This window comes from Falco rusticolus, chromosome Z (genome assembly GCF_015220075.1).
Source record: "Falco rusticolus isolate bFalRus1 chromosome Z, bFalRus1.pri, whole genome shotgun sequence".
In the NCBI taxonomy this organism is placed as follows: domain Eukaryota; kingdom Metazoa; phylum Chordata; class Aves; order Falconiformes; family Falconidae; genus Falco; species Falco rusticolus.
Genome location: NC_051210.1, coordinates 42,252,942 through 42,272,895, shown reverse-complemented (window position 1 = coordinate 42,272,895; position 19,954 = coordinate 42,252,942).

The following is a 19,954-nucleotide window of genomic DNA, read 5'->3' as shown; positions in this document are numbered from 1 at the left end:
CTCTGTAATAGCTCTTATGTGCAAACAAGAAAGCCACAGCAAAGCAATTGTGAAAAAGAAGGCAGTCTAGTGAGAGATTAATAGATTTTGTGCACACTTGTGCATACGTGCACAAAAAACCCTATACAAAGGAGTCTCCAATTGTACCAGTGCAAGTCTAAGTCTTGAATCAAACAGAAGAAAGGTAATTACTGGTCTCTGATGCTGTGTTAAATATGAAAAGACATGGAGGCTATGTAGGGGCAGCAGTAAGATTTTGATCATGGAAGTATTTGTATGTGCATTTTCAATCTGACAAGGAAGATGGTTTAGCAAACAATCTGTGTTTTCCAAACTACGAACACAGAACATTTGCTGATCTAGTAAGACCTGACTGCTTATATATTCGGTTATTTCCCTGTAGTTGTCATCAGCTATCACCCCGTTACAAAGTCTCTGAATGATTAGTCTTCTCTGTAATGAGAGAAATGACAGTAATGAGAGAGGCAGTAATGAGCTGGTCTCAATTAAATGTGCACCTATGCACTGGAGACTACAGTCTAACATTATCTAGCACACCAAAGATACAGTTCATAGTTGTAAGCAAATCAATGCTTTGACATGCAATCAGTTTTTCAACAAGCAAAAATTACTATTTTCAAATACCACTTAATTCCTTCTTTCACATTTGCAGGAGGTAATCCATCAACATGGAATTTCTGCTTCAGTGACTGCTCCAACGTGTGTTCTGTTGCCACTGATAGCATCACTGCACTATTTGCTAAAATGTGAATCAGAAGATTTACCTCATGCCCAGCAGGTATTACAGGACCTTTCCTCTTTTGTTCATTTATTTATTTATTGGGTTTTGTCTTTTAAGACAAATCTGAACTGCTAAATACTGACACCATTGTTTGTGTAAGTTTAAGGTATAATACTCTAGGCCTTAGTTATCAGATATTTGTAAACCCAGCTCAAGAGACATGCTTACACTTGATCCAAAAGGCTAAATCCCCTCTCTTCAACGAACAGATTTGAGTAAAAAAGCCACAAAGAAGGATTATCTTGGCAAAAGTACATAAAGGTTATTCTTTTAGCTGCTGTAGTAAAACACAACTACTTAAAAACCCTATTAGTTAGCAACCTGCTTTTCAAAAAGAAACACCAAAAAAGCTGAAAGAATCAACTCAGACCCACAACTTTCATACAGTAGCAGAAAAGAATTGCACAAATCAATGAGAGCTTTATCTTTCAAAGCCCTTGAATGCCAGACACATTTGAACCTATGCCACAAGATAATCTTTTTTTTCTCATGAAAATGGGCAAAAAAAAGGAAAAACAAAAAACAAACAACCTGTTGGTAAGTCAGCAGTTATATAACTGTTTGGCTAGGCTCTTGTATATCTCTTTTTGGGGAAAAATAAAATGATAGTAAAATCTGACACTGGGATTAAATTACATTGCTGTATACTTCCCAGGAAAAAAAATATTTGCCATTATATGCATCATATCCTTCTCCAGTCTGAACAACATTCTGTATCAGTTACAAGCATATTTCAAGGGTGGCTGAGGTCCTTACCATATGTACAGTAAGTTGAAGAATTATTTACTCAGAACTGAAACAAGTGGAAAAGAAAGGTAAGGTGATTCAGCTTTCATTGACTCCTCATCCCTTCGTGTATCTTCCTTAGTATTATATCCAGGTTAATTTTAAATGTCTTAGTTATTTCGATTAGTTTTGGTCTTTTTTAAACTACAGGATAGAAAGCGAGGCCTAGTTTTAATCAGATATTCCATAAAATGGTACAACTCTGACTCATGTATTCTCAACAATTATTTTCAAGTTCTCATTCCACAATCATAATAAAGCCCATTTGCAAACATAAGCAATTTCTCTTTGATGGTGTTTTTACCCTTTGATTAATAGCAAATTCATGCATCTGAAGCCAAAACTGCAGTCTTCACATATGCACACACTATCCATTTATAAGTTTGAGTGATTTCTTATGTACTATAAATTTCAAATGTTAATTTAAGTTTTAACTCAACTTGTCTTTCTACTAAGAAGATAACAAAATCAAGTAGCATGACTGAATCAAAACATAAGGGAGACCAAGAAGGAGCATCTCAATATCAATAACAGAAAAAACTCTACTAAATCACATGAAAGGTCCCTCTAGGCTAAGTTCCTGTATCAAACAACATCTAGTAATCAGCTTCTTTCCAGCTTCTTTTTCTTTAGCCCCTGCTGATCAGGGAGAATTCTAAGGCTTTGAAAGGGAGAGATGACACCCATATCCAGGGGGAAGATTTTTTTAAAACATCTTGTAACAGATGAGTAGGTGTGGTTGAACCCAGCAAACAGCCAAACACCTGAAAGTTGCTCACTCACTCACCTCTGCCACAGGATGGGGAGAAAATAGCAGAAAGGTGAGAAGACCATAAAAGTTTATTGAGTTTGTTTAGTACAGCTGTTACAGTGCATACTGATACAGTTATAGCATTTCCTATAACATACAGCTTAAACTATGGGTTACAACAGGTTAGACATATACCCATTACAATCTCCCCCCCTTGCCCCTTTGGACCAGGCTATAGAGTTACTACTGCAACAACATCAACGCATCACCTGTACGTACAAGTTCGGCTCCTCCATGGGCTTCAGTTCCTCTGATGAGGTACCTGCTCCAGTATGGGCTTATTCACAGGCCACAGTCCCTTCAAGGGTGTTCCTGATCCAGTTCATATTTGACTTCACATGTCTGGTATGGCAGTACAGGAATGGCAGCAATGCCAAGGTCATATGCCATCCCAGGCATATGGGCACATACCGTTATCAAAATGTTAACAGGCACAGCAAAGTAAGATGATAAGCAGTACATCAAACACTACAGCTACCAACAAGCCATAGGTTCTAATATACAACAAATGAGCCCCATGCCAAGCACAGGAGCCTGCCAATTAACAGCTAAGCAGTTACAACAGCTACAAATTCAGTTTAGCGCATTACAATCAAATCTGACATTATGTCACACACCTTAAGTGCACCTGTGTGCAACAAAGAAGCCTGTGGTATGTTGACCCAGGCCAATAGTCAAATATCTACATAGACACAAGGTCCCCTATCCCTTGGGACACGGAGAAAACAGAAGGGAGGAAAGAAGCATCTTGTGGGTGAAGACACTCTAACAGGTGAAGCAAAAGCTTCATGTGCAAGCAAAACAAAGGAGGAACGTGTTCATTATTTTCCGTGGGCCAGCAGATGTCTAGCCAATTCCAGGAAGGCAGGGCTTTAGCATGCATAATGGTTACTTGAGAAGGCATAAACCATAACCACAAATGTCCCTACCCCCTTCTCCTTTCCTTCAGCTATTATTGCTGACCATGACGTTATATGGCATATAATATCCCTTTGGTCAATCTGTGTCAGCTCTCCTGGCTGTCTCCCCCTCAGCTTCTTGCCCATCTCCAGCCTAGTCACTGAGGGGGGAAAGGGGGGGGGGCAGGAGAGTGAGAAAAAGAGAAAGCCTTTATGCTGGGCAAGCACTACTCAGCATTAGCCAAAACACTGGTGTGTTGTCAACACTGTTTCAGCTACAAATTCCAAACACAACACCATACAGCCTGCTATTAAGAAAAATAACTCAATCTTAAGCAGACAGAGTATAGTAGGGAAGAAAAGACTGATAAATTAAGGATAGTAATACTTTTCTGGTGAACTTTCTTAACTTTCAGTAGTCTGCAGCTTAGGGACTTCCCGAGGTAGTGGAATTAAGCACTGTTACTATTTTTTTAACCTAAAATAGAGAAAAATCACCAAATAAAAACCTACTAATCTCTTTTGAATATATGTAGAGTACTGGCATTCCGTATGACAGTGTTACTGTAGCTTCAGTTGACAAGTGAAAAACATGTTTCATCTCTACTGGAATGGTTCTGCCCACATAATGCACGGCCAGGAAAAAAAAAATCAATTTATTTGCACTGCACAGACTGTTTGCGTGCATGCTACTAGGTCAGGTCATCAAAGCAGGTCATCACACCCCAGGTTATCAGACCTCATCAGACCTTTGGAAATCTTGGAGGAGTGGTTGGAATCCTCATACTCTGCACAAAAGAGTTCAAGGAGGACCAAATAAATAAATAAATAAACCCCACACAACTGGCCAAGCATCCAGATTTCCCCAAGTACCCAGCAATCAGAACCATAGCTCTTAGGTCTTTTCTGGCCACATGCTTGCATCTCCCCACTAAATACTCACATAACTAGTTATTTCTTTCCCCTTGATCTCTTATCATATTCTGGGAAGCTCATCTTTCCTGTGTTGATTTGTTCTACTATATTTCTCACTGTTTTATCTGTCCTCACATATCCTACCAGTTTAGCAAATCCTGTGTACTCTGCCTCTTGCATACTCAGCATGAAAGCACACACTTATATCATCAGTGCCTACATGACTTTAGGTACCCATCAAAAAATCAATACACAGATCAATCCCCCCCCCATCACATTGTAAGATCTGTGTCTACAGCAATCTGAATGGAAAAGTTACAGGAAACTATTAAATAGTTCTATAAAAGCCATTTTCTGTATTACACGTTGGATATTGATGCGGTAACAGATCACACAGAACTATGATTTTACATATTTTTCACCATTTATAGAAACAATTATTTTGATAGATATTCTTCTTTCCCTCAACAACTTGCACTTTAGTTCTACTGACATTTACTTTCATTTCTGTTACAAGAAAAATGAAGGTTGCATTACGTTTGTTGTAATTCTATCCTTTGCTTATAACTTCAGCAAATTTTGCTAGTTAAAAGTGAAATTTTCATGCTTTTCTCTGCTTAAGGCTATATTAAATTTATTTAAATGTATCAGCAGAAACAGCTCAACCATTTCCCAGAAAGAGGTCAGTGGAAAAAAGGAAAATTGGTGGAACTACCTATTTAAGTCAGATGGTTTTTTTAACACTACTAGCCACTTCACGATGTGATTTCTGCTGAGTATGTGCAAATAATCAAAAAGTTACATTTGCTATCTTGATAAACATAAACAGATTTGAAAAAGCAGTTGGAAAACAGAGAAATATTCTTTTGTCCAAGTTTCAAGTGAGATTTTTATTTAAATTCTTTGAAAGGTCTATCTTTCCTTGACATTCCCAAAACACCTCAATCTGGCACCTTGGCGGTCTGTTACTTACTGGCATAGAGTCTTATGAAAAACATACTTTTATTTACCAGGGATAGTACTATCCATTTTTCAATATCTCCTATTATAATCAAAACAGAACTAAGTCTTCTACCGCACAGAGCTATACCATCTAGGAAGAGCAGACAAAGTTATGCTTGACTTTTATATTCTATGAGATTTTTCCCAAAAATATTCTACTCTTATGTCAAAGTCAAGGGTCAATCACAGGAACTTCAGGTATCAGCATGTCCCTGGTGTGCAGCTTACACACACTAGTGATTCAAGTAACACTGCATCTCTAGTTAAGAACATAAGCAATAAAATGTAAGAATATCTTCTTGTGTAAAACAAATCCAAGACTGAATTATGAACAATGAGTATTACATGGGCTTTGTCCCTTTTGGGTTCCCTTGATCCGCTGAAAGAAGGGAAGAGGAATGATTACCCAAATCATTCAAACTAGAAAACCCAAGCCACTGCTCTACTAGTCTAAATGGCTCACAACATACACTCGCACTCTGACAAGATTTAACCAATTACTTTCTTCCAGAGAGATGGTGCTCACTATTGAGGAAGAGTTACTATTCTGAATATTTTATTTTAGGCAATTTATTTAAGATGTCATGCTTGTCCGTTTTACATATTTCTGGTACAGAGTAGATACCAGCTCTACAACACACATGCTTCTTCCTCCTCAAGGCTAGGGATTCAGCTGTCTGTCACTGAAGGTAATCATGCTGTAATTAGGAAACCCTCAGCTTAAGAAGCTGTTTAATGACCTTGGTTGCTGCGGACTTACCAGCACCTGACTTACTCATACAGCAGGAAAAACAGCTTGGACAAAGATTATCTCAAGTGCACAGCCTAGGGTTTTCTCAAAATAAACATGGGTTTTCCAATACAGACAGTGATCATGTTCTGTCCTGCACTCAACAGTGTAGTTTTATAATGAATCTGTAAAGGAAGGTAAGGAAAAACGGAAAAAAATAATCATATGAAAATAATGGAATTTAGACTTTCAACATTCCAGTTAAAGCTGTCTTGTGGCAACTTTTGAAGGGCTAGAATAGCTTTACTTGGTTGCATACACTTAGAAAAAAAATCCGCAAGACTGCATGAGGAAAAATCATTTGTCTCCAGAGCTGGGTGACAGAACAAGAAGGTTCTTGCTCAGAGGTCAAAGGTCATTTATCTTCTCATGTAAACAGGCAACAGATTCCTATCCATTAGTTCAGGTAGATCCTGCATGCACTTCTTGTGAAGTTCCTGAATCATGAACAGAAGAGTCCTTGAAACTGTGGTCCCAAGGTAACCACTAAAAAAGGAATAGCAACCATCTGATTTCAACATTTCCAGCTACTTAAAGAAGGACAAAGAAAATCTTCAGTCTTATTTTCCAGCCATTTTTTCACAGAGAGATACATCTTACGTGCTGGACTCTGGAGAAATATTCTGGAGACAGTATAATAACATCTATTTGTCATGTTTCTCCTGATAGACTCTCTAACTGATAGTCATTTTCTTGCTAGGGAAAAACCCTCCTAGACACTACGAGTCTCTTATTTATTAAATTGTGAGGGGGTAACTGAACGAATATAACAAGCCTCCTCTAATAGATCCATGAGAAATCAGTTGTCCAAATACCTGTCACGTCCCTCCTTCCCTAGGTGCAATCAGTTGTTTTCAAGTTGGGATTGAATTCCAGGCTTGGGGTTTAAGCTATTAGGCTTCATATGTATGGAACTCATTTGAAAGGCAACCTTCTTTGCCACACTTTTAGACGTATTGATACTAGAGTCTGAGCTGGAACTTCAGTGGCCTATGAGAAGGCACAGCTGGTAAGATGTTCAGTTTCAAAAATTGATTTTCATATTTGTTCCAGAACAACTTTTATCTGTCTCTGGGGCACCTTGAAAGTAACCGCTGAACTGGAGCTGCAAGAAAGTGGCTGCAGATGCACCTGACTACTGAGTTAGTTGAGAAGGGGACTAACTTTCTATATCTACACTCCTGGATTATCTTTTGTCTCATTTTCATGGTTTAACCCCAGTCGACAGTTGAGTGCCACACAGCTGTTGGCTCACTGCCCCCTCACCCAGGGTTATCGGGAGGAGAATTGGAATGTAAAACTCAAGGATTGAGATAAGAACAGTTTAACAATTGAGATAAAATAAAAACAAAATAACAATAAAAATAATAACAATAACAGTAATAATGAAAAGGAGGGAGAGGAGGAGAGGAATGAAATCCAAAGGGAAGGGAGAATAGAAAACTAGTGATGCACAGTACAACTGCTCACCACCTGCTGACTGATGCCCAGCCAGTCCCTGAGCAATGACCAGCAGCCCCGACCAACCACCCCCTGTACACCCAGCATGCCGCCCCATGGTATGGAATACCTCTTTGGCTGGTTCAGGTCAGCTGTCCTGGCTGTGTCCACTCACAATTTCCGGGGCCCCTCCAGCCCTCTGGCTGGCAAGGCCTAAGAAACTGAAAGGTCTGTGACTACACTGTTCTCCCACCAAATCCAAAACACAGCACTGCACTAGCCACCAAGAAGAAAATTAACTCTATTTCGGCCAAAATCAGGACACTGCTCAAATTTAACTCATCTGATAGGACAGCCGATTCAACTCAGTGAGAGTAATTATTTTGGAGTACGGGTAATATAGCAATTAAGCCTGCTCTTGCAGGCTAATCTAGATCAGCATCATGTGTACCCTGTAATGATTGTTCCACTATAGTGTTGTGAAGATTCTGTTAAGGTCACATAGGTATCTGCCTACCTGAAACAGCTTTCATAATCAATCCTTAAAATACATTGCAAATTAGGATTTTTTTAGTTACGCAAGGAATTAAGTTCTTCTCATTTACAAAAAACTGTATTTGCCAATAATGCACATTTCTACCACAATACACAGCAACATGTACATCAATTATAAACAAGTTGTTCAGTCATATATGTTGAAACCTAATTAGCTTCTTAAGTCAACCTGATTATGTCTTTTTAAATGTCTGCTTTTCTTATTTGCCAGAAGTAAGCTTTTAAACACAAAATATACTAAGCAGCATTTCATCTGAATCCTATCAAACAAAGTTATTGAAGCATGAGGTCTATATAACTAGTGAAGCAGAAGACCATGCTATTACATGGATAAATGCTCCAGAGTTATTGAAGCAACACAAAAACAATCACAGAAACATGTCTTTTGAAACCTCATAAGCAACTCATTTTGGGAAAAAATTTGTGCGCGTGTATATATATATATTATATATATGAACACACACACAAATATAAACCAATTGACAGCAAAACTCCAGAACAGATTAAAAAAAGCCATTAATTTACCATTCACCTCCTCCCAAAAATAACAGAAAAAAAGCCAGAAATCAAAACTAGCTATCTATGAGAGATTAAAATATTTTTAAAAATCCTTATTTCCTTATGGTTTACTGTCTTTTTCATATGTTCAGACAAAGGAGAAAAAACAGTTCCCAACCTGTTTTGTCTTTGGAAACACCATCACCTCACAGTAGCTTCAGCACCCACCATCTTACGAACTCCTCTGGGGCTCCGAAGTGGCTCTGCTCAGGCTTTAACGTAACTCATACTCAGTTACCATCTGGGATTAGACCCTAGCTGCTGGCCTACCTTTTAGGCAGACAAACTTATGCCTGTGTTGTATGTAGGGCATTGGGGCATTTGCTCCCCAGAGTGACTGGACAAGGCTACGGGGTTCTTAGGCCTGGATGCACTGGTTCCCAACCCGTTGGCACCTGCAGCCACCATTAAGTCCATTGGGGAGGTGGGTGATGCCAGGACTGGGGCTCTTCCAGAGAGTGGATGTGACCAACTGATCCTGAAATCCTCTGTTAAAAAAAAAAAAAAAAAAAAAAAAAAAAAAGGAAGAAGAAAAGCTTATGTAAAACAATGTTAGTTTATATAAAGCAGTACAGCTGAGTCCCATGGAGGTCTGTGCACTGCTCTTTGCATAGTGTGTGGGACCGCGAGGCAGCACCAACACCCAGAGCGGGGCAAGGTCAGATGCTATGGAGAGGGTGCCTGAGAACAAAATTTTACTCTTCTTTATGCAGTTCACCTGGTGATGCAGAAGAACATGCTTAGCATCCTGCAGCCTTGACACCTTCTCAAAAATAGGTGCTGTTAGAGGCTACCCATGTAAAAGGCACCTTCTCAAGGCCTCTGTTTAACAACTTCATGCTCTCTGTCCCCATCTCTCCCCACCCCACTGAGCCTATTCACCTTCATAAACGTGAGTTGCCTAACCATGCCCACCACAGCTTTACCAGCCTGCAACAGGGCAATGTTTGCTCTCTCTCCTCCCTCTCTCTCCTCCCGTGTTTGCACAGGGCCTCCACGAACAATACGGGAGGGGTTCGGCTCAAAAAATCCACCCTGGGGCACATCCTCACCAGTAGACATCAGCATGCACAACTTCATCACACCACTCACCCCAGGGGACGCCATTTCACACCATGACTTCTGCTGGAGGGGATGGCCCTGCAGCTCAACGCTCCCACCCTCCCACCTCGCTCAGCAGCCCCACTGCTGTGATGAGAAACCTTCGGGTCAACCCCGAGGCCAGGGTCTCACTTCACCCTCACTCAGCAGCTCCTGGGACACTCCAACCTCCTTCGTCACTCTCCACCAGCACCAACCGGCACCTTGCAGGGTTGCCACCTCACAGGAGGCTGGCAGCAGCTGGTTGGGGCAGATCTCTTTTCTCTTGTGTTTGTGTGGCACCTGGAACTTTTTAATTCAAGCTCCCCATTGATGCCAGGGAGCAGCAAACTCTCCACAGCTGCCAGGCAGCTAGCCCAGGCTTCAGCGACAGGGGCACTGGGCTGTGAGGGCAATGGCAGACCAGCTCTCACCTCAGCCCACAGCCTCCACAGTGAAGGCAAAGGCTACTGCAGCACCACACTAATGTCTTTGATCCAGGGTCAAAGGCTCACCACTTAATGAGTAGTTTTTTTCCACGTTTGCAAGTGTTTTCCTTGGCACACAGTAAGGCTAGCATGGAGCTCATTTGTTTCCAACTGCAAACATTTGTTCGTTACCCTAGGCTGATCAGCAGGGTAAAGAAAAAACATTTGTGTTATTGATGTAATGGGGCAATGAATAAATACCTTGGGACTAGCCAGTCTTAACATTTACAGTTGTTTTAGATAACTTGAGTTAATGGCCAATTAATGCTTGCCACTACACAACCAAAAATTCTAATCAGAATAACCCCAAAGCGAAGGCCTTCTATTTTTTATATTTTAATTATTTACTTACTGAAAATTAACAAATTTAGACAGCCAAGATGCATGTGTAAAGGACTTGTAAAAGAAGTAATCTCTTCAGCCCAGGAGATACTCCAGGACACAAAACATTGCACACATTCCTCATTCTGTGCCATGTTGTCAGTCAAAGGAGCTAGAATGGGTCGTTTTCCTCCATTCAAAGGCCATAATGAAAGGCTTTTTATTACAGAAAACTACCATAAGCAATTTGTTTTCATAATAATAACTTAAAAGACAAATGAAAGCAATCAAAGAATGAAACAAGTCCAAGCATTTTTGCAAGACAGCAGCTGGCACCTATAGCCACAGACATATCTGCTGCATTGCTAACTGCAGCACGAGAACAGCCAAACCAAGGTACAGCAAAACAAATGTGCAAATAGGAGGGTGGGAGGTAACATTTTTGAATGTGAAGTTTAGCCTTGGGGTAATTTTCACAGGCACGTAATAAACCTCTCAGAAAGGTTTTTTTACAGAAAATAGCACTGAATTTAACTAACATAGTGCATATGTTCTGCTATACTAACCTACTTTTTGACTAATGGAGGGGATTTGTGTTTGCTTTTGCAACAGGAGCCTAACCTGAGAGACGAATATTTGAAGTGTTGTATTAGACATTGCTGCCCTCTACTGACTACACAGAACAAGAACTTGGAAGAGCGAATTTGCTGCAAAAGGTTTCTTTGCTCTCGAGATGTAAGTGATCAGTTGGGTATCATTGAAAAGTGATAGAATTTTATGAGAGTTAAATCTTAGTTAATCTTAGCCTTAAAATATCACTTGAATAAACAAATCACTTTAATGTAAATAAATAAATAAATAAACATTTCTGCAAAGGCAATACGTAGTGCAATAAATGATCACTGACCACAAACAGCGATATTTTTGTGTTGCATTAAAATACTGCATGGCAAGTAATTCATAAAAGTTACAGCTGCAAACAAGAAATCTATATTACATGGCAACTAGTTCAATGAACAAATTGGTCTAATTTTCCTAGGAAACATTTTATGTATGTACAGTTTTTACACTACTGGTGATTTTCACAATAAACAGCGTCAAACATTTCAACATAACCCAGCATAAATCATAAATGTGAATCATTGCCTTCACTGCATAAATTGTTCATGTGTAGAATTGTCTGTCATTTCAGCAGGAGTAAATGAGTACTATAAGGCTTGTTAAAAATTCAAAGTTATTTTTTTACAAAATCTGTATTTTATAGTAGATAAGTTGTTTGATAGTCTGTAATAGTGAAGATCCAAATTGCCAATACTTTGTGTCTGTGGTTTTTTGTTTACCTTATAGATGTTAACTCTAATGGGACCTTGCCTTTATTACAAACAATTCTGAAAGTCATAGCCTTTGATACAGTTTCCTGATGCAAAATCTTAAATCTGTTTATTTCACCAGCATAAATACCAGTTACCTTGCCTAAATTACAACAGAATTAATTGTCATAGTAAATCACTTCAGTGAGAACCCTGGTTTTCATCTTTATATGCAGCCAGCAGGTGGAGAACGCCTGAATCCTACAGATGTAAACCTCCAGTTGCAGTCCACAGTCATTTCTAACAAAGCAAATTACCACAGTTAGCAACATAATCATATAACCAGTGTAGGTTTGTTGGTGGGAAAGGGGTTTGTAAAGGGTTAATGCATCCTTAATGTTTCCTGGTGTATCCATTCCTAAGAAACTTCATTGTTTTTCAAAAGTAAGTTGTGGAGTATGAGATGGTTGCTTTATGAAATCACTGCTGATTTCTCAAATTTAACTTCCTTAGACTGGCATTTCCTCTCAATAAAGCAAGCTGTTGCCACTCAAGTACAGTTACAAATTAGGACAAATAATAATTTGTTCAACTACTAATATTTACAGTGTCATTGTCTGTATTAAGGCATTACCTAGGCCTATACTTGGCACTATCAGGACATTAAAATTCAGTTTCTGATCAAATGAGATTATACACTAAGTAGATGATGCATTTATGTAAGCCAGACTATTTCCTTTTCCAAGTTCTTAGGCTATTTCTAAAAAGCATGCACCACAGATGCTCCTTGTATGCTCCAGCTTCTTCTGGACCTCACTCCCATTTCCTTCCTGCTAAAAATCACGATGAATGTGCAAAGTGAGGAGGAAAGGAAACAAACGTTGTGAATGGGGAACGTGACTGGAGCATGTATCCAGGCCTAACAGATCAAAGTCAGTCCTGAGTCCATAATGGTTTTTTTGATAGTACAAACCTGTCTTCTGCAGCTAGCTTCAGTAAAAATATCTTCTGAATCAGCTTAACACTGGGGGAAAAAGAGCCCAACTTGTTCATTCAGTGTGCCAATGTTTTTTGGTTTCTCACACACTTGTGCTCTTACTAGCAGAACATATTCCAGTTTTTACTTAACCCAAGACTACAATGTTCCAGATGAATGCAGCAAAAATATTTCTTCTGTAATTAGCAACCTTTTATCTCTGTAATTAACCTGACAGAACAGAAGTCACTAAATATTAAACAGCTATCTAATTATCAACCCCTGGGACACAAATGTGCACTCTTTTTAGATTCCTGTGCTGCACTTTTCTACTCCACCCATAAATTCTTACATGACAAGAATCAGTGATAAGAACCTGCATTTTCCTATCTGAAATCAGACCAATGTCAACCACTCTCAGAGAAAGTGTCTACCACCTGGGCTCCTTAAGCTGACAAGGAAACTCCCACGTGATCATCTGAGAACGTTTTCCCTGAGGCAGAGCAGAGACAGGCCCAGGAGTCCTTGCACTGACATCGAAGTGAAGCAGAAGGCATGGAAGTTTGCAAAGGAACAGCTATGCCTGAAACAATAATAGAAAAGACACAAATAATTGGCAGTAGGTGAATGACAGGGGCATGGGAAAGCATGGAGGGAGAATAGTGATAGTATGGGATGGATAGACAAGTAGAGACACAGAACAAAGTTAAATATAAAAAGACTGAAATAAGAACCAGAAGACTCCAGGACTTGGGAGCAGAACAGTAAGCTTTTCAGGGTACGCTGTGCAGGTCAACTTTTGGCCTTCAGATATTTGATTACATTTTTTGGATGTATGACTTTCTTTGAAGAAGAAAATATTTTAGATGTCTTGATATATAAAGTACCCAGTTGCCTAAATCTTAAATCTCAAATTTAAGATACAGGTAAGAAAAATATGTGATATAATAAAATATTATGACTTAACAAAATGTTTACAGAACTTGTCTTTAAATAAAAAGACCAAGGTTAAATCTGCTTATACCTTTCATTCAAAGTTACATAGGTATTTACGTGCTTCACTGGTTGGGTTTTAAAGCTCCCCATCTAGCTCCAAATGTATTCTTTGGAAGTATAATTTTACCACTTTTATTCCACAAAATCCTATCAGTAGCTAATCACCAAAGATATTTCACACTCCACATCACCTATTTGTTCCATTCACTGAAAGTGTCATATTCTATTTTGAACTCACTTAATAGCTTGATTTGTAATCACGCTTTCTGGGAAAACCACTACACACAGGCTGCATGACTCCTATCCTCCCCAGTACTTCATTACTTGTAAATACACTTTAAAAAAAGACAAGTCTTTCTTTAGCAGGCAGAAGAAAAACTGTCTCCCTGTTACACACACAAAATGATCCATGTACGTTGCCCATTTAAGACGGACAGATTTTATGCCCATTGCAGCACTTCACTGCTCCAATTACTCACATTCCTTTTCAGAAAGCACAGCTATTCTGTAAGAACTGTAGTGCTCAAATGGTCCATGAAGTCTTTAGGAAAGACACTACTTATTCATTGGGACCACCTTGAAACCTAAATCACTCATGCAGATCTTGAAAGAGGATCATTCTGAGGCCCTTCTATGCTCAAATGTTGATGCACCTTTCCAAGTAACTACAGAATAGAATGCAAAAAATATTACAGTACCTTTGCCCAGGGAAGCGGTTGAGTTACCATTCCTGGAGGAATTTAAAAGACATGGCACTTAGGAACATGGTTTAGTGGTGGACATGGCATTGTTAGGTTTACAGTTGGACTCCATGATCTTAAGAGTCTTTTCCAACCTAGATGATTCTATCATTCTATGTACAAGGTAGTTGAAAGCACTTTGCAATAAAACACTAAAAATACCCTATGGGTTTCAAAAGCAAAAGTAGTTCCCAGTATGTGCTTAGCAAGATACAGCCTTGGATTCAGAGCAGACTTACACTGAGGAAAAGATGACAAGAACACTGACGTCACTGTTACCTTCTATGAAAACCACTATGTGAAAAATCCCTTTAATTTTTTAAGGGAATGAGAGTAGTCACTGTTTCACATGTATATATGCACATATAATACATATATATACACATGCATGTGTGTATATAAAAGAAAAATGAGTATATATACTCTAATGTGTATGTATAAATAGTCATATATATGTATATACACCCCCCCCCAAGCTGATTTTCCAGAATCAGAATGTTGCTGTGCAAAAAGGGGTTACTAGTCATGGCTCAGCCTTACACTATCACTTGTGTTTGGTCACTTCATCTGACTTCATCAAATAAATGTGGGAAAAAGTATACTTTTGTGTATTTGCTGAAATCTCTCAGAGTAGAATTTGTGTCATCTATATAGCTTTTTTCAGATTCCGACCAGTTTGACCAAGGACAATGGTTAAGAACGGGAATAGTTACAGAGTTGGCAAGGGTTCATTTAGGATGCTTGTGGTCCACAGCTCTGGTTACACGTAAGTTTAATGTTACAGCTCTGATAGTACCAGAACAATGTCTATAGTTTTGAGTAAAATAAAGACTAGCAGAAATATATTAGAAAATACCAATTACTATACTATGTTACTGTAATTCACAGTTTGGAGTTTAGATTAGATTTAGCTAAAACATTTCACTGAATTGGTACTTCTATTTTTATTTGCATCACTTTATATATCTAATTTAAATACAGCACTGTCTGCTCTCACAGGCCTGGTTTTCAGTTTGACATCTTTCACACAGTTAATTTCCTCCACTGTTTTATCTTAGAATGTGCATCTTTGGTATATAGAGGTTACATGAGTTTGTTTAGTGGAATCAATCCAAATCTCAGGCACTTTGACTTAATTCAGTTGATAAAGGGAACTTTTCTCATAAATGTACTGTAAAATGCCTGAAGATCTTCTCTGACAACTGCAATAAACAGTTACCTCTGTAAAGATATGTCTGTGACATGAAGAGAACAATTCCCCAAGAACTACAAAAGGAAACAGTCTACAGGAATGGATACACACTAAAGCAGAAAGCTACTTTCAGGGGGGAAAAAAAAAAAAGCCATGAGGCAGTAAGTACTCTGTTCTAAATATAGTAGCTTCGGCCTTTTTTCTGTTTTCCTGTACCTTAAATGTTCCCATTGCTCTTTTATTCTGGTGCAAACAATAACACTTCTGCACATGGAAATTCACAGTTGGAGCTGGGGAGCATAAAAAATAAGAAATTCATATGGAGGATTTTCTCCATTCTTTCAAGGATTCTATGCTTGATTCTGCCTTTGATTTTTATTTTTATTGTTTATTTTTAATTTTTATTTTTTAAAATTTTTTAATTTTTTTTTTAAATTTTTAAATAAGTTCAAAAAAAGACCTTTAGCAAAAGGAAACCAATAGCAAGTTCTTAGCAAAGTTACCGATTATTTCCAAAAAGTAACAGAAAAGTGTAAAGAGAAAACTATAAGGTATTTTTTTTTTAGTTGCCATGAGAAGATCAACTTTCATTGCTGCATATCTCACTTTCCTTGGATTACAACACTAGTTTATGAACTAGAATTCCCAGCTGACCAAAATGTCAGTAAGAAGATATAGGCCCTTAACGTAGGACTATAAATTGTTTCTGATTATATGCTGATAGAATCAGGTATTAAATATGGCTAAACATTTCAGTTTCAATAATAATTTTTAATTTGTACAAATTATAAAGAAGGCAAAACTACATTTTAATTCATACTACTTTTAAGGCCACAGGAAAAATAGGTTATAGAAATAAGGGAGGAAACTATCTAAAGAGAAAAATTAATATGAAAATTAATTTTTATATCTTTTTTACTAGCTTTTTGTTCTAAAAGAAGGGAATTCAGGCTTTGAAGAGACACACCCCACCCAACCCTTCCAGGGCTTACTACTCTGTGGCAGAAAGCAGTACACGTTCATGCCAAATGTAGCTCCAGACCCAATCACTAGTGAAGCCATGTGTAAGAAGAATAGGAAGGACTTGCTGTCACACTATGCCTGCTGTCCCAAGGCACTCTTTTTCTGTTGCTCTAACTCCAATTAAATCGGAGGTTGATATACATGAGAACATAACATCTTTGCGAGCTTCAGAGTAGCTACATAATACAACTCAAGCAAATCTAAGATTCCTTGGGAACTGCCAAGGAGAGGTCAAAGTTTTGCTCCAAGCCTAGAAACAAAAAGAGATACACAGTGTACTGATAGCCAGCGTTACTCTAAACTCATCTCATCAAGGAGCTCAAGGTGTCAAAACTTTTCAAGGACAGATGTCAGCAGTACTCAGGAAAGCAGCAGTGTTCAGAAGCCTAGGAACATACATCATAGCAGTTCTCACAGTAAATCTAAGGACTAACTTAAAGATCCATGAAGTCTCTTTTAGGTTGTTCTCAGCTACCATACTTTTCACTAAAATGGAGTACACTTGGTATTTTGAGTATTGTACTTATTAAGAATGTATCTCTGAGAAGACGCCAGGCAACAAAGTGCTTGAAAGTTCCTATTGGATCAATATGGATGGCCAGACCCAACGAGGTGTTCTGAATGGAGATAAATGCAGTTGGAGGCCAGCGACAAGCAGTGCTGCCCAGGGTTCAGTACTGGAGGTGGGGGGGGGGTGGGGGGTGGGGCAGTTCTGTTTAATATCTTTATCAATTATCTGGATAAGGGGATCGAGTGCACCCTCAGTAAGTTTGCAGATGGCACCAAGGTGGGGGAAGTGTTGATCTGCTTGAGGGCAGGAATTAATGGCCCAAGGCCATTTCTATGAGGCTCAACACGGCTCAGTGCCGGGTCCTGCCCTTGGGTCACAGCAGCCCCACACAGCGCTACAGGCTGGGGCAGAGCGGCTGGAAAGGGCCTGGTGGGAAAGGGCCTGGGGGTGCTGGTCCACAGCCGGCTGAGCGTGAGCCAGCAGTGTGCCCAGGTGGCCAAGGCGGCCAGCAGCACCCTGGCTGGTACCAGACACAGTGTGGCCAGCAGGACCAGGGCAGCGATGGTCCCCCTGTCCTGGGCACTGGTGAGGCCGCACCTCGAACGCTGTGTTCAGGTTTGGGCCCCTCGCTGCAAGAGGGACGCTGAGGTGCTGCAGCGTGGCCAGAGCGGGCAGCGAGGCTGGTGCAGGGTCTGGAGCACAAGTCTGATGGGGAGCAGCTGAGGGAAGTGAGGTTGTTTAGTCTGGAGAAATGGAAGCTCAGGAGGACCTTACTGGTCTCTACAACTATCTGAAATGAGGTTGCTCTGAGGATTGGTCTCTTTTGCCAAGTAACAGTTACAAGATGGCCTCAAGTTGCATCAGAGGAGGTTTAGATTGGATATTAGGAAAAATTTCTTCACAGAAAGTGTGGTGAAGCATTGGAACAGGCTGCCCAGGGAAGTGGTTGAGTCACCATTCCTGGAGGTATTTACAAGACATGTAGATGCAGTGCTTAGGGACATGGTTTAGTGGTGGGCTTGGCAGTGTTAGAGTAATGGTTAGACTCAATAATCTTAAGTGTCTTTTTAAAATTAAATCATTCTGTGATTCTATGGCAACCTCAGGTTGACAATTTTATCTGAAGCAGCTTTTAATCTGAGTTTTGGGGCAGTGTTTTCTTTGACATATGTATCCCTAGGTATTTTCTGTTTGAGGTCTAGAGTGCTACACAGGGCATATTTGCAATAGGCTTATTAGCTTTGGCTGCTTTTTTCTTTTCTTTCTAACCCTACCAATACCACATATTAGTGGTGAGAGACAGAGTGGTTAAAGTATCTCTGTAAACAGATACAGCAGCATAATTTTAAGACTTATTTGGGACACAGTGAGGCACATCTCTCAGCTCAGATAGTTGATAACTGTTCCTTGAGGCTAAGAAGTTGAAGGCAGACAGAGATACAGTGGTTGCTTCACTCCTGTATGCTGTTGGCCACAGAAACTGGTGAGCCCTAAAAGCAGTAAACTGACAGGTTACCTCAAGCTTACAGATGCTATGCTGGACTACTGCTCATAAGCTCTGACAAAAAGAAAATACACTGAAGAAAAATGGCTATTGAAGCATATTTTATTACACAGCAATGTGTAATACAGAAAACGCAGTCCCTCTTAAACATATGTATGTACAAAATTACAGCGAATGCTGTGATCTGTAGTTTTGAGGAAGAACAAGCTTCATGAAAACCACAGTTTTAGTTGTAAACAGTATAAATTAAAGTTTCAAAAGTTTTCACAATTTAAAGCCTTATTTATATAATATACAGACTTTTAATAAAAGCTGGCATATGCAATTGGCACTGAATTTCTTCCTCATACTAGTAAGAAAATACACTTCTGTTTCAAATACTTCACTTTATATTCAGTGGGAAATCTTCACAGCTTGGGTTTATTTGTTACTCACCCACCTAATGACTAATATCCTAGAAACTGTATCTATAGCCATAACTCAAATACCAGAGATGGTAGAAAAAGGAACTCTTTTACAAACTGTGTAATACATTTGAATCTACATTCCACATATCTGAGTCAATTTTTTTTTACCGTAAGAAAAATTTTCTCACAAAACAAGATAGGTGAAAAAAAAATGCATTACGATGAATATTGATGTTACCAGTCCTAAAGATACCAGTAAGAAAGGATTATGTCTGATAGTAATACAGCAGGAGAGAAATACTAAAATAACTGGTGCTGTAAAAACCTTCCCCAATCCGTAAGTAGCCTGGACAGGGTCAGAGTGATAGCATTACATGCTATATCAAATCTAGCAGGGGTAGTGGTAAAGGGCATTTGAACTGCACGTGAGATATTGGTCTATTTCTTTAATTGCCTAATACAGTCAGAAACATCTTGGAAATAGGTTTCTTTGTAATACAAGAAAGTGCCTTGACTATATGAATTGATATCTCTTTGGTTTATGAATTAGTGATCTTTCACTGAAATCTTTTTTGCCTAAAAAGTTACCTAGCACTGTTGTACAGCAGTGGATTGGGGAAAAAAGAAAACCTCTTTAGGAGGATCCGTATATGAGCCGATTGCCTGCACTAGCACAGAACCTATTAGCTTAATTGGGGATTTGCATGGGTGCACATCTACATGATGCTCCTTGCAGGAGTGGCCCTTAGATATTTTCCTTGGAATATATTTTAACAGGCTATAGCATTTAAAACTGTAATTTATTTTTCCTAAAATAATAGAGGATTTTGTAGTTAATACAAAAATAA